A 19,907-nucleotide genomic window follows, 5' to 3' on the forward strand; every position below is an offset into this window, starting at 1 on the left:
ACTGCGTTGGAGAACATGGCTGCTGCTATGCAAGCCACTGCTGAGGCTCTTGGTCAACAGATGAACAACCATGGTAATGACAGAGGTGGAGTTCAGGGTCCGATGACACTGGCGAACTTTTTGAAGGTTAATCCACCGAAGTTCAAGGGAACTACTAGCCCGACTGAAGCCGATACGTGGTTTCAAGCCATGGAACGAGCACTGCAAGCGCAGGTGGTACCTGAAGGGCAGCGTGTGGAGTTCGCTACCTATTTGCTCACTGGTGAAGCGTCGCATTGGTCGCAGGGTATCCGACGCCTCCTGCAGCAGGGTGATGATTATATCACCTGGAATGTCTTTCAAGAAGAGTTCTATAAGAAGTACTTTCCGACTTCTGCTAGGACGGCCAAGGAGCTTGAATTGTTGCAGCTGAAGCAGGGTACTATGTCTGTATCTGAGTATACTGACAAGTTTGAGGAGCTGTTCAGATTCTCTCGTATGTGTCAAGGGACTCCGGTGGAATATAAGGAATGGAAGTGTGTTAAGTACGAAGGAGGACTCCGGAGTGATATTTTCAGTTCAGTAGGACCAATGGAGATTAGAACTTTCTCCGAGTTGGTGAACAAGTGTAGGGTTGCTGAAGAGTGTGTGAAGAGGGCAGCCGCTGAGAAAGGAAGTCACAAAGGATCGTTTCCACAGAACCGAGGCAAGAGCTTTGCACCTAGAGGTCCGTCTTTCAAGAGGGAAGGTTCTTTTAGGAGGCCCAACAACAACTACTCCCAAGGAAAAAGGTTTGGGAAGCAGCCTCAGAATGATCAAGCTTGTACTAGGTGTGGGAGTCACCATCCGGGAGTACCATGCAAGGCCGGATCGGGTTTGTGCTACAATTGTGGAAAGGCGGGGCATAAAGCCGCAAGTTGTCCAGAGAAGCAAAAGCAAGGTGCTGGGAAAGCACAACAGACTGGTCGGGTGTTCACCACCTCAGCTGTGGGTGCAGAGGGATCCGAGACACTCATTCGAGGTAACTGTGAAATGGCTGGTCAAACTTTAAATGCTTTATTTGATTCGGGAGCATCGCATTCATTCATTGCATTTGAGAAAGCCCATGAATTAGGATTGAAGATCGTAACCTTAGGTTATGACTTAAAAGTGTATAATGCTACCCATGAAGCCATGGTAACTAGGCTAGGATGCCCGAAAGTTTCGTTTAGGTTCAAGCAGCGTGATTTTGTCCATAATTTAATCTGCTTACCGATGATCGGTCTTGATCTTATCTTGGGATTGGACTGGTTATCCAAAAACCATGTCCTGCTTGATTGTTCTACCAAGTCGGTGTACTTTATGCCAGAGGATACAGAAGGGCCGGTCGTGGTGAATAATTATTACTTGAATTCGATGATGGTGAACTGTTCTGGAATCGAATGTCAGGGCATCCTGTTGTTAACCGCTGGTGTTTCGGGTGATGATCAAAGGTTGGATCAGATTCCGGTAGTGTGTGAGTTTCCGGAAGTGTTTCCCGATGATATTGAGGAATTTCCACCTAACCGAGAGGTCGAGTTTGCTATTGAATTGGTGCCTGGGGCGAGACCAATCTCAAGTGCTCCTTATAGGATGTCACCGTTAGAGATGGCCGAGCTAAAGTCTCAGTTAGAGGAATTATTGGGTAAGAACTTTATCCGACCAAGTGTTTCCCCGTGGGGTGCTCCAGTGTTACTGGTAAAGAAGAAAGATGGAAGTATGCGACTCTGTGTGGATTACAGGCAGCTGAACAAGGTCACCATAAAGAATAAGTACCCATTGCCGAGGATTGATGATCTCATGGATCAGTTACAAGGAGCTGGGGTTTTCTCTAAGATCGATTTGCAATCCGGTTATCACCAGATAAGGGTGAGGGGTGAGGATATCCCTAAGACCGCTTTCAGGACTCGTTATGGTCATTACGAGTACACTGTAATGTCCTTTGGGTTGATGAACGCTCCTGCAGTATTCATGGATTACATGAATAGAGTGTTCCGTCCATTTCTGGATAAATTTGTGGTTGTCTTCATTGACGATATACTAATTTACTCCAAGACTGAAGAAGAGCATGCAGAACACTTGCGGACCGTGTTGCAGATTTTAAAGGAGAAGAAACTCTATGCGAAACTGTCTAAGTGTGAGTTCTGGAAGAGTGAGGTGAAGTTTTTGGGTCACGTGGTGAGTAAGAAGGGAATAGCCATAGATCCAACCAAGGTAGAAGCTGTGATGGATTGGAAGCAACCAACCACAGTAACTGAGATAAGGAGTTTTCTGGGTTTAGCTGGCTATTACCGAAGGTTCATCAAAGGCTTTTCGCAATTAGCTTTGCCGTTGACAAAGTTAACTCGCAAAGACACTCCGTTTGTTTGGACTCCTGAGTGCGAGGAGAGCTTTCAGACATTGAAGAAAAAGTTGACCACTGCACCTGTGTTAGTGTTACCTGAGCCGAACGAGCCTTTTGAGGTGTACTGTGATGCATCGTTAAAGGGCCTAGGGTGCGTGCTGATGCAGCATCATAATGTGGTGGCGTATGCCTCACGACAGTTGAGACCTCACGAAGTTAGTTATCCTACGCACGATTTGGAACTCGCTGCGGTTGTGTTTGCCTTGAAGGTGTGGAGGCATTATCTCTATGGGGTTAAGTTCCAAGTCTTCTCCGATCACAAGAGCTTGAAATACCTCTTTGATCAGAAAGAGCTTAATATGAGGCAAAGGAGGTGGATGGAATTGTTGAAAGACTATGACTTTGAGTTAAATTACCATCCTGGAAAGGCGAATATAGTGGCGGATGCGTTAAGTCAAAAGTCGTTATATGCGTCTTGGATGATGCTTCAAGAGGATAAGTTGCTCAAGGGATTCGAGAGTCTAAAAATTGGTGTTCGAGAAGTATCTGGAACCTTGTGTTTGAGCCGATTAGAAATCTCAAGTGACTTTAAGTCCGAACTCCTAAAAGCTCATGAAAACGATGAAGCGTTATGGAAGGTGTTACTGGCTATTGAGCAAGAAAAACAATGGAGAGTGTCGGAAGAAAAAGATGGGTTATGGAGATTCAAGGGTAGGATCATTGTGCCGGATGTTGGCACTTTGAGGCAAGATATCTTAAAGGAGGCACACAAAAGCGGATTCTCCATTCACCCGGGGAGTACTAAGATGTACCATGATTTAAAGGCGATGTTTTGGTGGCCGGGTATGAAGAATGATGTGGCGGAATATGTTTCAAAGTGCTTAACTTGTCAAAAGGTAAAGATTGAACATCAAAGACCTTCCGGGATGTTGCAACCTTTAGAGGTTCCGCAATGGAAGTGGGAAAGTATTGCAATGGACTTTGTGTCGGGATTGCCAAGGACTAGGACTGGTTTTGATGCTATCTGGGTGATCGTGGACTGACTGACGAAGTCAGCTCACTTTTTACCCGTTCGGATGACTTACACCCTTGAGGAGCTAGCTCGGTTATACATAAAGGAGAGTGTGAGACTCCATGGTGTACCTGCTACTATAATCTCTGATAGAGATCCTCGTTTCACTTCGAGGTTCTGGGGTGCATTTCAGAAAGCTTTTGGAACTCGATTAAGCTTGAGTATAGCGTACCATCCTCAAACAGATGGTCAATCCGAGAGGACGATCCAAACACTAGAGGATATGTTGAGAGCTTGTGTTTTGGACCAACCGGCGAGTTGGGATCGGTATATGCCGTTAGTAGAGTTTGCATACAATAATAGTTACCATGCGAGCATCGGAATGGCTCTGTATGAGGCTTTGTATGGGAGAAAATGTCAATCTCCACTATGTTGGTATGAAGCTGGAGAGAAAGGCTTGTTGGGGCCGGAAATGATAGCTGAGACCACTGAACAAGTCAAGAAAATCCGAGATAGGATGCTTACGGCGCAGAGTCGTCAAAAGAGTTACGCCGATCAAAGGCGGAAGCCCTTAGAATTTGAGGCAGGAGATCATGTTTTCCTGAAAGTTACTCCGACCACAGGAGTAGCTGAGACCACTGAACAAGTCAAGAAAATCCGAGATAGGATGCTTACGGCGCAGAGTCGTCAAAAGAGTTACGCCGATCAAAGGCGGAAGCCCTTAGAATTTGAGGCAGGAGATCATGTTTTCCTGAAAGTTACTCCGACCACAGGAGTAGGTAGAGCGATTAAAGCAAAGAAGTTGAATCCTCGATACATTGGTCCATTTCAGATCTTGGAGAGGATTGGGCCGGTGGCGTATCGGGTGGCTCTACCACCCCATCTTTCAAACCTGCACGACGTATTTCACGTGTCGCAGCTTCGAAAGTACACTCCTGATGCTAGCCATGTGTTAGAACCCGAATCGGTTCAGTTAAGAGAAGATTTGATGCTTCCAGTGGCTCCAGTCAGAATTGATGATACTAGTATCAAACGGTTGCGTGGAAAAGAGGTTTCATTAGTCAAAGTAGCTTGGAGTTGAGGCGGTGTTGAAGAACACACTTGTGAACATGAGTCGGAGATGCGAACGAATTATCCGCACTTATTCTCAGGTAATTGAATTTGAATTTGAATTTTGTGGGCAAAATTTCCAATTAGGTGGGTAGAATGTAAGACCCGGTTAATTAACGGCTAATTAACCCATATATGAGAATTTATTCTAGAAAGCCAAAAATGATATTTTTATGGCTTAATATGATAGAGGAAATTGAGACGAGAATTTCGGTACCAATTTTATGGAAATCGGACCAAGATTGGACCGAACGGGCCAAACCGGTCCAACCGGACCCAAAGTGGGCCCTTGGCCCAACATAACTAAACCAAAACCCTAGTTTTCAGCACTCTCTCTCCTCACACAACACTAATACACGCTGAAAAAGAGAGGCCATGGAGGGAAGAACACTCTCTCAAGTTCTATCTCTCACTTGATCTTCAAACCACCATAACTTTTGATCTAGAGCTCCGATTGCCGCTCCGTTTGCGGCCACACGTTCACCACGGAGAGCTCTACAAAACCCATACAATTAATCTTAAGATAAGCAACGTTTTACTGTTCGAAATTCCAGCCCTTGATTTCGAGTTTCATGAGTAAAAATGTTGAGATTTTGGGTTCTTTGATGTTATAGGATCCAACTCTCTTGAAGGAGAAGGTTAATCTTGTCTCTTTGGACCTTGGGTGTGGTAAGATTCTCAACCCTAGTGTAATTTGTTGTTCTATGAGGTTTGGGCATTGAGATGTTGTGTATGGGTATGATGATTGTGGCTTAGGTTGTGTATATGTGAATATTGGAGCTTGATTGGTGATTTTGGAAAGCTTGGAAGAGGGTTTTGTGTGATAAAATCTGTTCTTGGAGGTGTTGATACCTTGAGAGCTTGTGGACAATTGGTTTGGAAGTGCTCCGGTTGAGCTTGGGAAATTGGCTAAGGTATGGTTTCGGTTTCCCGTATCTAATATGTAATGTGGTAGGAAATACTTAGGCTAGAGGCCCTAAGATAGGCATTGAATTGATGATGTTGTGGAATGGTTGAGATATATGATGTGATCATATGTGTGATTATGAATATTGATGCCTTGATTATGTGATATGTGAGAAAATGCATGTTGTGATATATGCTTGATGAATGATTGAGGTTGAATTGATGGGTGGTGCCATATTGTTGGTGAGTATGATGATTATGTATAATGATGGTTGATTGAAAATTGATATTGTTAGAAATTGGGATGAGAAGGATGTATGACATAATATTGTGTTTATCCTTTGGCCTTTTGATTGAGAAGTGTTAAAATGGTTGGAGGTAGTTTTGAGAATTTTGGTAAAATGTCAATGCGTGAGTTGAGGATGGCTTGTTGTTGAATTTGGTACACTTTGATTGATTTCAAAGAAAAGGGATGAAATTGGCATGTTTTAATTGATTTTGAAAAGAGTTGAAAGTGGCTTGTTTTGAAAATGGCACTTTGTGGTTTTGAATGAAAATATGGTTTTTGGGCATACTTTGACGGGACATAACTTGGACTACGGATCTTTGATTTGTGCCAATTCTGTTTAGAAATGAAATTGGATCCGGGATGTCCATGCCGTTCAAAGAACGGGTGAAAAATGATTTAAAATGAGAGAGTTATGACCGTCGGAAGATTGGGGGTTGAATCTGTGAATTCTGCAGCTTTTAACTTAGAAAATTTTTAGCAGAATGACCCCTCGCGCGTAGGCGCACTTGACGCGTATGCGCCGTTCTTCGAGAAAGCATCATCCATGCGTGCGCGTGGAGTGCGCGTACGCGTGGCCCTGTTTTCATCCCAAAGTTGATTTTTGAGTTTTAAAAGCCAAATTTCATACGTCTAAGCCTCCGATCTCACCACTTATGTCTTAAATCATTATGATATGCCTAGCATGAGAAAAAGGGCTAGTGAATATGGTAACTTGCGAGTGAAGCAAGGGGAAAAATGAATGATCATTGAGGATCATAGATGATTATGTGAGATGCGGAGAATGGCGGCGGAAGTGCTTGTTATGCCATGGGCCGAATGGCCGTAATTGTTAATGAATTGGCTGGTTATGGATTTAACCGTGAGCCGGATGGCTAGATTATTGCCGTGTTACGGCGGAGCCATGTTTATGGCCAAGTATAAATGCATATATGCTGTTGATTGAATTGTGAATGTTTGCACTTCCACCATTGGAGATGAGGGTTTCCCTGGGTAGTAGCAATGGCTAGCCACCATATGCTCCAGGTTGAGACTCGAAGCTCTGTTAACCCAATGTCGTAAGTGTGGCCGGGCACTGTGAAAGGCCCGGATGAGCTCGCCCCCATAAATATTCACCAGTGATGGTGATGGATAAATATTCACCAGTGAGGGTGATGGATATGGATCATGATTATGATCAAGTTTATGATGAGTATAACTCGAGTTGGGGATGCACGACAGAGGGACAGTCTAATGGCTAGCTACCAGGACTTGTCGGGTTGGCTCTATAACCGAAAGATGATATCATCAGCCACTAGGGACAGGCATGCATCATAAGCATACTACATGAATTGTTTGAGATTGCCTATTTGACTGCATATTACTTGCTAATTGCCTAAATGCCTTATCTGTTCCTATTTGTAAATCTCTTGTCTGATATAACTATGTTTGCTATATTATACTCCTGCTGGTGGTTGGGAGGTCTGAAGGAATTGGAAAGGAAAGTATTAGTTAGACTGAAGAATCTTTAGTCAGTTGCCACTTACGGTTTAGCTTGTTTATAAGCTTTGATATTATCTGAAGGAAGTTCCAGGATTGCCTTCGGCTTTCCGCTATTATTATGTATTATATATGTGGAAGCTGTTACCGTGCTGGGGACCTCTGGTTCTCACCCATGCGGATTTTGTGGTTTTCAGATGCAGGACGCGAGACTTCTCGTTGAGGCATGCTGGAGACTTCCGAATTAGCGAAGATCTTTGTTCTCGGGGCTCTGTTTTGGTTTATATATCTTGTTTAGATAATTTTATCTCCATTGAATAATACAAACTGTGATGACTCCTTCTAGAGGGGATTTTTGGAGAATAGTTTTTCTGTATTTGTGTCCCTTTGGGTTTCCTTTGGGGTTTCCTTATTTTATTATATGTATATATTGTTATGCTCGGACCGGTTATCTTCGCAACCGAATTTTGAGTCTTGATATTTCTATTTTTGACACTCTTTTGTATATATATAATCTCGCGTTAGCTTGTCCCTGCTCGTTACGTTATCGATCGGAGTGTTGCGCTTTCGAGTTACGGTTTTTGTTTACCCCTTTTTCTACAAAGGCTCCTAGTTATAATCAATTATTCATACTACTATACGTACTAAATTTTTGTTTTAGAGGTCGTAATACCTTGCCATCTCTGAATTATGACTTAAGCATAAGACTCTGTATGGTAGGGTGTTACAAGGGTCCTATTCCAACGCTAGTGGGAACCGACAGATGATTAGCCCTGCGGTAGTTGTACATGGTATTTTTCATCCGAGACGAGAAATCCGATAGTTGATTAGCTGTGCAGAGATCGTACCTTGTATTTTTCATCCGAGAGGATCATAAAGCTTTCTATTGAAGGAAGCCATGCGTGTTTGGAGAAGAAGACAGTAGGAAAGTAGAGATTCAGTTGACAGAGTATCTCCAGAACCTCAGCCTGTTTCTCATTACTGACTCACAAGTACTATTTATTTCATGTTATTTATTTTTCATAAATACAATCACTCTTATCATTAATCTCCTGACTAAGATTTACAAAATAACCATAGCTTGCTTCAAGCTGACAATCTCCGTGGGATCGACCCTTCCTCACGTAAGGTATTACTTGGACGACCCAGTGCACTTGCTGGTTAGTTGTGTGGAGTTGTGAAAAGTGTAATCACAATTTCGTGCACCAGAGAGAAAATGAATACCTCCATAGAACCGTGACCTTCAAGCTTTGATTTCTTGCGATCCATAACTCCAACAAAAAATATAATCCGATTAAAGTGTTCATATCTTCCTACTTTTACGTTGATGACTTTTATTCGAGAGAAGTTGCCGGAGGGAGCCACTGAAGCTTCCATAGCCGTAGTCATGAGGAGCGTCGCCGTCGAGCTACCATGAGAAGAGTCACACAAGATAGAGAGAGGACATAATGAGAAGAGAAGAAGGTGTGGTGGTTTCCTTCACCGCCGTTGCAGCCGCAGGAGTCGTCAAGAGCCACTGCCGTTGCTGTTTGAGGCTAACCGGAAGAGTGGAGGGGACAGTGGCGCTACTGCGTGTGACAACAAGCGGCTGCGTTGCCACTGAAGCTCTCTGCCGCCATTCTGCTCGTCGAAAATTATCAGCAGAGCTGCAGCTGCTCCAGTCCTTGGTTCTTCTCTAAGTACAGGTTGAGTTTCGGTCCTTGCATGTCGCGTTTGAGTACAGCTACTCCTTTTATATATGGCACCAAAAAGCAACCTTTGACACAGTCATTATCTAATTTAAGAAACCACAAAGACTCATCCAAATAATTGTTCTATAAGGAGAAGCGCATCCAGAATTGGGAAGAGAAGTAAGGAAAATTAAAAAAAAAGGTAAAAATAAATAAAAGGATAAATTATTGGAGTAAAAAATTGAAGAAGAGGTTATACATTTCTATAACTGTTAATGAAAAGACAGATGAAAATGAGAACATGAGTTGCTATTAACAGTAGAAATTTTTTTTTGTTTAAAGTCACTTAGAGATGTATAGGAGAATCTTTCTCATTAAGGACAATATTAAAACTTAAATTTAGATACCAAATTTTTATGTATTGACATTATAAATTGTTATAAAAATTATTATAGATATAAATAAATATATAACGAGATCCTGACTTGATCTTGTTAATTAAGGTTAGGCTACTTTTTATAAATGTCGCTTCCACACATAATATATTGCGGCAAGTTTCAATTAGTTATATGTGATTCTTTTACTAGCAATAATCAATGTCCTTGTCATAAACATAAAGCTAGTCTAAAATGATACAACTCTAACAAGGCATGGAATTTTTTTTTGTAACAAACTAGACATATTAAGAGGAATTTTTTTTGAAATAAAAAGAATATTATTTCTAAAAACAAATTATTTCAACTTTAAATATCAAGTATATATATATATATATATATATATATATATATATATATATATATATATATATTGTAATTTTAGGTAAGTTCGTCATACTCCTGGCGAACTCCATTATTTTCATAGAGTTCGTTGTAACCCCCGGTGAACCTCACCTTGAAATCACCAAATAAAAGTATGGCCGGTGAAGAGCCGAGCTCAACACCAGAATTTTATTCTTCTCGTTGGTTCTCATCTTGTAATTGTTTCTCTAGAATGTTTATAAATCCGTTGTTACATTCATTATGATGGGGAAATAGTGTATGATGAAAAAGGCTCTATTATTTTTAAGTCTGGACAACAAATAATTACGTACATAGTACCAGAAATTAACAGTCTAACAGCGTTGAAGAATTTGATATTGCATTCCGTTGGAAAACAATACACAAAAAGAGTGAAAATTACTACAGATATCCGACCGATGTAGACGGCACTTTGTTTTATAAAAGATATATTACATTTGTCTTTGTTATTTAGTTATTATTTTTATTAGACCACAGTTTTGAGAATTTTTTCTGTTGTTTTGAATTATGTATCGGTTACGTGACGACGAGGACGTACGTTTGATAAGGTCATGGCACAACTGATGGACAAATGTTCATCTGTTGGAATTATTCGTGTTTCAAATTGAGTTAGGTGGACGAGGATCATATGCAGATACTGTGGATGATAGTCCGTCAAGTGGAGCTGTTAGAAGAAATATTAGAAGAATGATGGTTGATCTAAATATGCCACCTGAAGGTAGTCAAGAGGGGTCAAACATTGACCTTCCTAATGCTGGCATGATGCAAGATAATGACGAAAGTCATAAAGGTTCTGTTATCAGGGATCCGATGATGGATCCCTATGAAGTTAACCCCGATGATGGAGATGATGCTAATGATAAACCAACAGAAATTCCTGATGACGGTGACGATGGAGAAGAGATGAACTTCTACGGTGATACACAGATTGTTTTGACATAGCCTACCATTACTCGACCATACGACCGGCTGGATCACTTCTCCACGTTGAACCTTGATACAATAACTTCAGATTGGTCATTTTCCTATGGAGGCTCCTGATGAGCGGATATTTTATACACTTTTTGACATCATTTTCATAGAGTTTCTAGTAGTTTTTATTTAGTTTTTATTAAGTTTTATAGGTTTTAGTGTTAAATTCACATTTTTGGATTCTACTATGAGTTTGTGTTTTGGGGCAATTTCAGATATTTTCTGGCTGAAATTGAGGAGCTAGAGCAAAAGTCTGATTCAGAGACAGAGAAAGCACTGCAGCTGCTATCCAGATCTGACCTATTTACATTTGGAAGGGATTTTTTGGACCAATAGAAGTCCAAATGGAGCACTCTCAACGGCTATGAAAAGCTGACTTCCAGAGCTTTCCAGCAATATATAAAAGTCCATACCTTGCTTCGGATTAGAAGGCCCAAAACTGGCATCCAACGTCAGTTTCCTGCCCCCTTCCAAGCGTCCAGCGCCCAAAGAGCAGAGCCCAACATCCAAAGGCCCAGAGAGGACCCCCTAGCTGGTGTTCCATGCCCAAGGAGCCTCATAGCACGTGGATCTCATCAAAGCTCAGCCCAAACACTCACCAAGTGGGCCCCAGAAATGGATTTTAGCACTAAATAGACTATTTTACCCTTACTAATCATCTGTTTAGTATTTAAAGTGTATTTTACATAATCATTCGAACATATCATACACCATACACATTTTACTATTGTTTTCATATCAGTATGAGTTTCTAAACCTCCTAGGTTGACGGGAGGAGCCCTGCTGAGTCCTATGAATTAATAAAAGTATTACTGTTTCTCTTCGATCCGTGTTTGATTAATTCAAAGATGTATATTCGTTCTTCATCAATATGAATGCGTTGAACTGGCATAAGGTTATCACATTCTACATGGGTTCAAAGTGCGTCTTTCTTCGAACAATGATGAACCACCAACTTGAATATACGTCTCTCAGACGGCTAATCCACGACTTCGTTTGGGACTTCTCGAGACATCAGTTCAGCCGATTTACGGGGAGATTAGAGTCTCTGTGGTAGAGGCTAGAATCCTAAGAAGCTTCACCCTTAATTAGAATAGATCCGCACTAAACCTAGGGTTCAGATCTGGAGGAGTATTGACAGCTGCTCAAACCAGTGTCAATCACATACAGCCTACCATTGGAGAAATCACTCACAAGCAAAGGAAGCAGTAATACCAAAGTTAATTCAGAAAGACAAAGAAACTCCAACTCTCAACTCTATTCCTATTACTTAATCCAATTGGTTTTACCCCTTTTGGACATTTTTTTACAACTCTATTCCTATTCCTATCCTTTAACTTTATTACAATTCGGTATTCCTTTCACAATCAACAACCTTCTGACCTGCCTAACTAAGACCTGCAGGATAACCATAGATTGCTTCAAGCTACAATCCTCGTGGGATCGACCCTGACTCGCTCAGGTATTACTTGGACGACCCAATGCACTTGCTGGTACACTAGTACGAAGGTGTGGGGATTCGTGCACCAGCTCCGAAGACAATCTAACCAATGAATTTGAGATTGGACAGCAATTTAAAAATAAGGAGAAAGTGATGTTGGCAGTTAAGAGGTACAACATCAGGAGGACTGTGGAGTATAAAATACTAGAGAGTGACCAGTTGAAGTATGATGTACAGTGTATCTGATTCAGGCCCAATTTTACTTGGAACATACGCATAATATATCGCCGAAAGCAAGAAAATGGGAGGTTAGGAGATACAATGGTCCTCATACTTGCCAGCAAACATCTATGGGCCAAGACCATCGTAGGCTGGATTCGAAGGTGATTGCTCAATACATATTCACAATGGTCAAAGCTGATCCAACAATCAGCATCAAAGTTCTACAAGGAGGTATGGAGAATCACTTTAGTTATAAGGCATCGTACATTAAGGTTTGGATTGTAAAGCAGAAGTCATTGCTAGAATATATGGCGATTAGGAGGAGTCATACAATGATCTTTCTCGTTGGTTATTCGCTATGCATATGTACTTACCCGGTAAGAATCATGACACTGTCCTTAGTTATGTATAAAGTCACCATTTATATGTGCTAAATTTTGATGGGTATTTAGGTACTTGGGTGCAACTTGTGACACAGTCTTAGCCTGGTTCAGTCGACACTGTCATGTTTCACCGGGTATTTTGGACGTTTTCACTGTGTGTTGAAGCGTTCAAGCATTGCAAGCCACTTATTTCCATCGATGACACTCACTTATATGGTAAATACGGAGGCACGTTACTCATGGCTATTGCTCAAGATGGCAATTCAAACATATTACCTATCGTATTTGCCGTGGTAGAGGGCGAGACGAAAGAGGCTTGGTTGTTTTTTCTTTCGTATTTGCGGGAGCACGTCACACTACAACCCAGCATCTTAGTGATTTCAAACAGGCACAAACCAGAAAATGCGGGAACCATTCTCCTTGCAAGAACCTACTATTGTGATGATGCATCTCGTCGATGTTTAGTGCCCTGGTCGGAATATGATGTAGGCTACCAAACTGACGCACAACTTGGTTGACCTGATGCCACTCAACGATAGTGAAGCAAAGGAGCAAACATACAACTACAGCAGAGGCTTTAGCCTCAGATATCTCCGGTGGAACTACACCCTGCAGCTATAGGTCAACTGATGCATGAGAATCTTTACTTTATTTTCTGTTTATTTTAAGTTAAAAATTATTGAGTTTCAGTATATTTCAGTGTTAAACTCCTCTTTGGATGCTACTTTGAGTTATTTTTATGTTTTAATTATTTTAGAAGAAGTTCAGATCAATTTGGCAGAGTTTTGTGCAAGAAAGAGAAGAATTGAGGCTACCTACTAGGGCGCTAAACGCCAAGCTGACATTTAGCGCCAGCAACTCAGCAATGTTAGAAGTGTTCTGCCCCCTTTTGGGTGCCAAATGCCCAAGCTGGCATTTATTGCCAGGCAATCCAAATCTACTTTTACTCATGGAGCATATTTAGTTGGATTTAGCTTTCAATTATTGATTTATCTTTTAGTTTTGTAATTTTTATTTACAAACAAAATCTTTTAGGTTTAGAATTTATTATTTTATTTTAGTTTGAAATCAAATTAGGTTAGATATAAAAAAAAAAATCACCCTTAGGGGGATCTTCTCACTTCCGCACTTTCACATTCTCTAAACCCTAGTTTTCTCTCTGAAGCATGAGCCACTAAACCTCTTCGGTTAAGGTTAGGAGCTCAGTTTATTTCTATAGATTGAGACTATTACTTTTCTATTTTAATTAATGTATTGATTCAATCTCAAGGATTACTTTTGTTCTTCATTTTATGAATCTGGATAGATCGGAAGAATAACCCTTATTCTATATGCGTTCTTGTGACTCTCGGAAGAGATATCTCGCCTGAACAACAGCTTGCAAGTAAATTCTTCCTAAATCATTAATTACTTGAAATAATCAGGATATGTGATATATAATCCTCTTAGCTTTAGATAATTAGGGTTTTTGTGGCCATAAACTAGAATTGAACTTAACCCTCTAATCAAAATTAAGTGACCAAGACATTGGCAGTTAATTAGGTTAGAGGAGACTAAATCACTAAGACATTAGGGTTTAGTCACTGACAGTTTTCCATGGAATGAATCTTACATGATTAAAATAGTTAGTAAGAAAACTTAATCCGAAAAAGTAAATATTTCCGATACCTTAACTGCTTTCTCTCATATATCTCACATCACTCTCCCTGTTTGCATTTTCTATTCTCTAAACTACTATTTAATGCTTTTTGAACCCTCAAAACATCACTTTCTGCTTGCCTGACTAAGGAATCATTCGACTATTGTTGTTCAGTCCATTAATCCTCATGGGATCGACCCTCACTTACCTGAGATATTACTTGATACGACTCGGTGCACTTGCCGGTTAGTTTGTAGATCTAGAAATTCTGCATCAAGTTTTTGGCACCGTTGCCGAGGATTGATTGTGATTGACATCTAACCGCTGTCTGATTGCTTAGATTACGTGTTTTTAGTTTTTATTTGTTTTTTGTTCTTCAAATTTTTGAAATTTTAGCTTTATTTTATTTAAAAAATTTTTCTTAATTTTTGAGATTAAGTTTGGTGTCCCCCTTTATAGTTTCATTTTTTCCTGATTAATTTTCTTTTCATTATTTTCGAATTTAGTGTTTTTATTTCATTATTCTTGATTTATTTTCTTCTTTGTTTATTTTTGAATTTGGTATCTATTTTCTTGTTTAATTTTTGAATTTTTTTTAGTTTAATTGTTCAGAGTATTTTGTCTTATCTCTTTTACACAGGATACCTCACTAGGAATTCTTTGCACTGTGACGTAGAGATTCGAACTTTTTTTTATTTTTTGTCTGTTTATGAGAAGAATAAGGACAAAGAATCCCTTTTTGACTTTAACCCTGAGATTGAGAGGACTGCAAGAAGATGCTTACAGCAGGCTAAAGCTTACAGAGCTGCTGAAAGTCTCAGGGATAACTCTCAGAAGGAAGCTGAAGAGTTCACTATGGAGGCAACTGCTGCGGTAATTTACAACCACACTTACTAACCAGCAAGTGCACCGGGTCGTACCAAGTAATACCTTACGTGAGTAAGGATCGATCCCACGAGGATTGATGGATTAAGCAACAATAGTGTTTGATAGGATTAGTTAGACAAACAAAAAGGAGTATTTGAATATTCAATCGTATAGAAATTAAAATAGTAAAGTAAATAAATTGGGAAGAAAATATGGAGAAAATAGTTAAGGTTTCAGAGTTATCTATTTTCCGGATTGACTTTTCTTATTAACTAATTTTAATCATGCAAGATTTAATTCATGGCAAACTATTTGTGACTAGACCCTAATTCCTTAGACCTTCCTAGTCTCCTCTAAAATTTATCAACTGCCAATTCCTTGGTCAATTGATTCCAATTAGAGGGTGATGATCAAATTCCAGTTTATATGCCACAAGAATCCTAATTATCCAAAAATAAAGGGATTATATGTCACGTATCCCGTTAAATACAAACAATTAGAAATTCAGGATAATATGTTTTCAAGCTATTGTTCAAGTAAAGAGCTTTTCCAAGTTTTACAAGAACTCAAATAGAACATGGGTCATACTTCCGTTCCACCCAAATTCATAAAATAAAGAACGAAAACAATTATTAAAATATAAATCAAAACATGAATTAAAATAGAAAAACAATAAAATCAATCCATACAATAGATAGAGCTCCTAACCTTAATAGTGGAGGTTTAGTTGCTCATGGAAAAGAAAAAATAAGGATTGTAAATTGGGATAGAATGCGATCCTCCCCAGGACCTCTCCAAAGGAAGGAAAGCTTCCTCCTTTTATAACTAATCATAATAAATTTAAAATCTAATATCTAAAACTAAAAATTAAAATAATATCTTTTCCTAGAATTAAAATTTGAATTTAAATTTGAATTAATTTAAATAATCAAATCTTCAATGGATGGATGGGGACCACTTGAATTGTCCATGCTGCAGCTTCTAATCTGTGTTTTCTGGGCTGGAAACTGGGTCAAAATAGCCCAGAAATCGCCCCCAGCGTTTTTCTCATGTGGCGCATGTGACGCGTCCGCGTCGTCCACGCGTTCACGTCATTTGTGCAGATTCCAGTCCACGCGTTCGCGTCAGACACGCGATCGCGTCATTGCGATCTCCTCCATTTCGCGCGGTCGCGTGAGCCATGCGTCCGCGTCAGTATCCACTGGTCATCTCCTTGGTTTCTTCTCTTTCTCTGCAGAAACTTCATCAAATCCATCCGAATGCTACCTAAAATAAATAAAATTGCACAAAACTCAAAATAGCATCCATAGTGGCTAAAATATAATTAATTCTTAATTAAACTCAACAAATTAGATGCAAATTCACTAGGATAAGATAGAAAAGATGCTCACGCATCACAACACCAAACTTAAACTGTTGCTTGTCCTCAAGCAACCAAAACTAATATAAGCTTAGGATGTGAATTTGCATGAGAATGAGAGTTCGATTAAGCCCATGTCTTCTCTTATAGTGGGGTTTACAACTGCAATCCTGAACAGTTTTGGCATCTCACTTTATCCTTTGAAGTTCAGAATGATTGGCATCTATAGGAACTCAAAATTCAGATAGTGTTATTGATTCTCCTAGTTCAGTATGTTGATTCTTGAACACAGCTTCTTTATGAGTCTTGGCCATGACCCTAAGCATTTTGTTTTCCAGTATTACCATCGGATACATAAATGCCACAGACACATAACTGGGTGAAACTTTTCAGATTGTGACTCAGCTTTGCTGGAGTCCCCAGTTAGAGGTGCCCAAAGTTCTTAAGCACACTTTTTTTACTTTGGATCATGAATTTAACTGCTCAGTCTCAAGCTTTTTACTTGACACCTTCACGCCACAAGTACATGGTTAGGACAGCTTGATTTAGCCGCTTAGGCCAGGATTTTATTCCTTAGGGCCCTCCTATCCATTAATGCTCAAAGCCTTGGATCCTTTTTACCCTTGCCTTTTAGTTTAAAGGGTTATTGGCTTTTTCTGCTTGCTTTTTATTTTATTTTATTTTATTTTATTTTATTTTATTTTTTTCTTTTTTTTCGCAAGCTTTGTGTTTTTCACTGCTTTTTCTTGCTTCAAGAATCAATTTTATGATTTTTCAGATTATCAATAACATTTCTCTTTTTCATCATTCTTTCAAGAGCCAATAATTTTTAACATTCATAAACTTCACTATCAAAAATATGCACTATTCAAGCATGCATTCAGAGTCACAGAAAATACCACCACATTTAAGTAAATAAGACTACTCTAAAAATTAAACTCAAATTCTCATGCACTACATCACTTCTTTTTCTTTTCTTTTTAGGTTCAAGTTCAGTGAGTGGTACATGAAATATCTTTTCAGCATTAAAGTAATTAAAAGAAAACTAAACTAGTCCTAGGATTCTAACTAATAAAGGATCATGCAACAAACAAAGAAAAATAGCAGAAAATCGGAACATAACATAGACAAAGAGGGGAGGAATAAAAAAAATGAAAGGAACTCAACCACCTTAGTTATCCTAGCATTCTTCAGGTTGTGCTCCTCAGTGAAGATGATTCGCCTCCCTTTTGGTGCCATAGGAATAAACAAAAAACCCTTAAGCGAAGCGTCAACACCAAACTTAAAGGTTTGCTTGTCCTCAAGCAAATAAGAACTGAAAATAGAAGAGACAAATGTTAAAATGAAATAAAAAAATAAAAGGATAAGAGAATAAGAGAGAATTAGGATTGGGAGAGAGAGAAGAAAACTGGGCGGCGCAAGCGACGCGTTCGCATCAATGACGCGATCGCGTGCGTCGCGCATTCTTCATAATGACGCATTAGCGTTAGGCACGCGATCGCGTGGATGGCCATATGTGTAACTGACGCGAACGCGTCAATCACGCGTCCGCGTGACCAAATTTGTGCGTTTAGCACACTTCTTGCCCCAAGCTGGCACAACTCTCTGCCCAAAATGCTTTGTTACGTCGAATTTGCAGGTCACGCGATCGCGTCGGTGACGCGAACGCGTGAATGACAAAAATCACAAACGACGCGAACGCGTGGGCCACGCGTCCGCGTGGACTTGTTTGTGCGAAAAACTTCATTCTGGCGCCACTCCCGTGCAACTCTCTGTAACTTTTTATTTTTCTTGCACCTCTAGATGACGCGTACGCGTGAGCGACGCTTTCGCGTCGGGTGTTTTTTTTTATATTTTTTTTAGCTTTTTTTTTTTAGCTTGAGGTGTTTGGTTCCTGTGATAAAATAGCTGCATGATCAGAAAATTAGTAAGAACTTAATAAAAATTAACTAAGTAAGAAAACTACTATTACGAAAAACAACTAAGAATGAAAAAGAACGATCATACTACGGTGGGTTGTCTCCCACCAAGCACTTTTAGTTAAAGTCCTTAAGTTGGACATGTTGTGAGCTTTCTTGTCATGGTGGCTTGTGCTTGTACTGATCCAGGAATCTCCACCATTGTTTGTAATTCCAATGTCTACCGGGATCCCAAACTAGGCGCATAAAGCCTTTGAGCAAGTTGAAGCAAGTGACAAGGCCCAAGAGTGTTGATTGTGGGAATGAATTTCAGGGTCCCAAACCTTGCTTTTACACCCGTCTTCTTGTGGATCACCATTGTTTCCACCGGGTGGCAAGCGATTTGAATTCTCACAGAGACATCCAAACAACCTTCTAGACCCATTCAGATTAGCTCTACACCAATTCTTGCACTTCAATTCGGAGCATGCAACCATATTGAACCTTGCTTGACAACTCTTACCACTAACCATCTTCCTCTTACTCTTAATGCCACAAAGAGCTCTAAGTTGACCATCCATCTCCAGTAGCCCATATTCAAGTGGGAAAGTAAGGATTAAGGATAGGAATTTTACCCACTTGAATGTTGTATTGGATGGTGATGGCTTTGGAAGAGGTCTTGCAAGCTCTACTCCCTTGTGTTCTACTTTGAATTCTACCACCTCCTTGCAAGCTTCCTCAATTTCAACCTCTTCTTCTTGGTAGCTTTCTTTTAATTCAATCTCTTCTTCATTGCTTACCAAGGGCATGGGAGGTTGTGTATCTTCCTCCTTTGTGGGTGCATCTTCCTCCTTTGTTTTTGCATCTTCCTCTTCTTCCATGTGTGAGGATGGAAAGTTTTCTAATGCACTAGAGTATAAACTCCTTTGATTGGTTTCCTCACTTTCTTCCATAGGATCTTGCATTGTATCTTTTGGGAAGGAATTTGCTTGTTCCTCTTCCTGGTACTTGATAATCGACTGCATATGCTTCTCTATATTTTTGACACTTGTCTTTATATCATGTAAGCATTCTTTCATGAGAAGCTCAAGATCTGATGGTATTTGAGATGAATAAGAAGGAGGTGATGGTTCTTGATAAGTGTAAAAAGAGGATGGTTCTTGGTATGGATAGGGAGATAGTGGCTCTTGATATGGGTAGAAAGATGATGGTTCATGATACGGATAGAGAGGTGGTGGTTCTTGATATGAATATGGAGGTGGTGGCTCTTGATAGTTGGAACATGGAGCACTGAGATTTCTTTGGTTTTGACCTTGCCAACCAAAATTTGGGTAGTTTCCCCATTCATAAGGATATGAATCACTACTCGGGTGTGAGTAGTAACCCATATGATCTCTCTCCATTATTTTTCCTTAGCACAACACACCAAAAAGAATTAAACGCACCATGTGGTAAACAGGAAAGTAAAGAAAAAAAAAGAACAAAATTCTAAAAATTAAAATAAGAAGAATCAAAATAAAATTA

The sequence above is a fragment of the Arachis hypogaea genome, chromosome 18, assembly GCF_003086295.3.
Source record: "Arachis hypogaea cultivar Tifrunner chromosome 18, arahy.Tifrunner.gnm2.J5K5, whole genome shotgun sequence".
In the NCBI taxonomy this organism is placed as follows: Eukaryota; Viridiplantae; Streptophyta; class Magnoliopsida; order Fabales; family Fabaceae; genus Arachis; species Arachis hypogaea.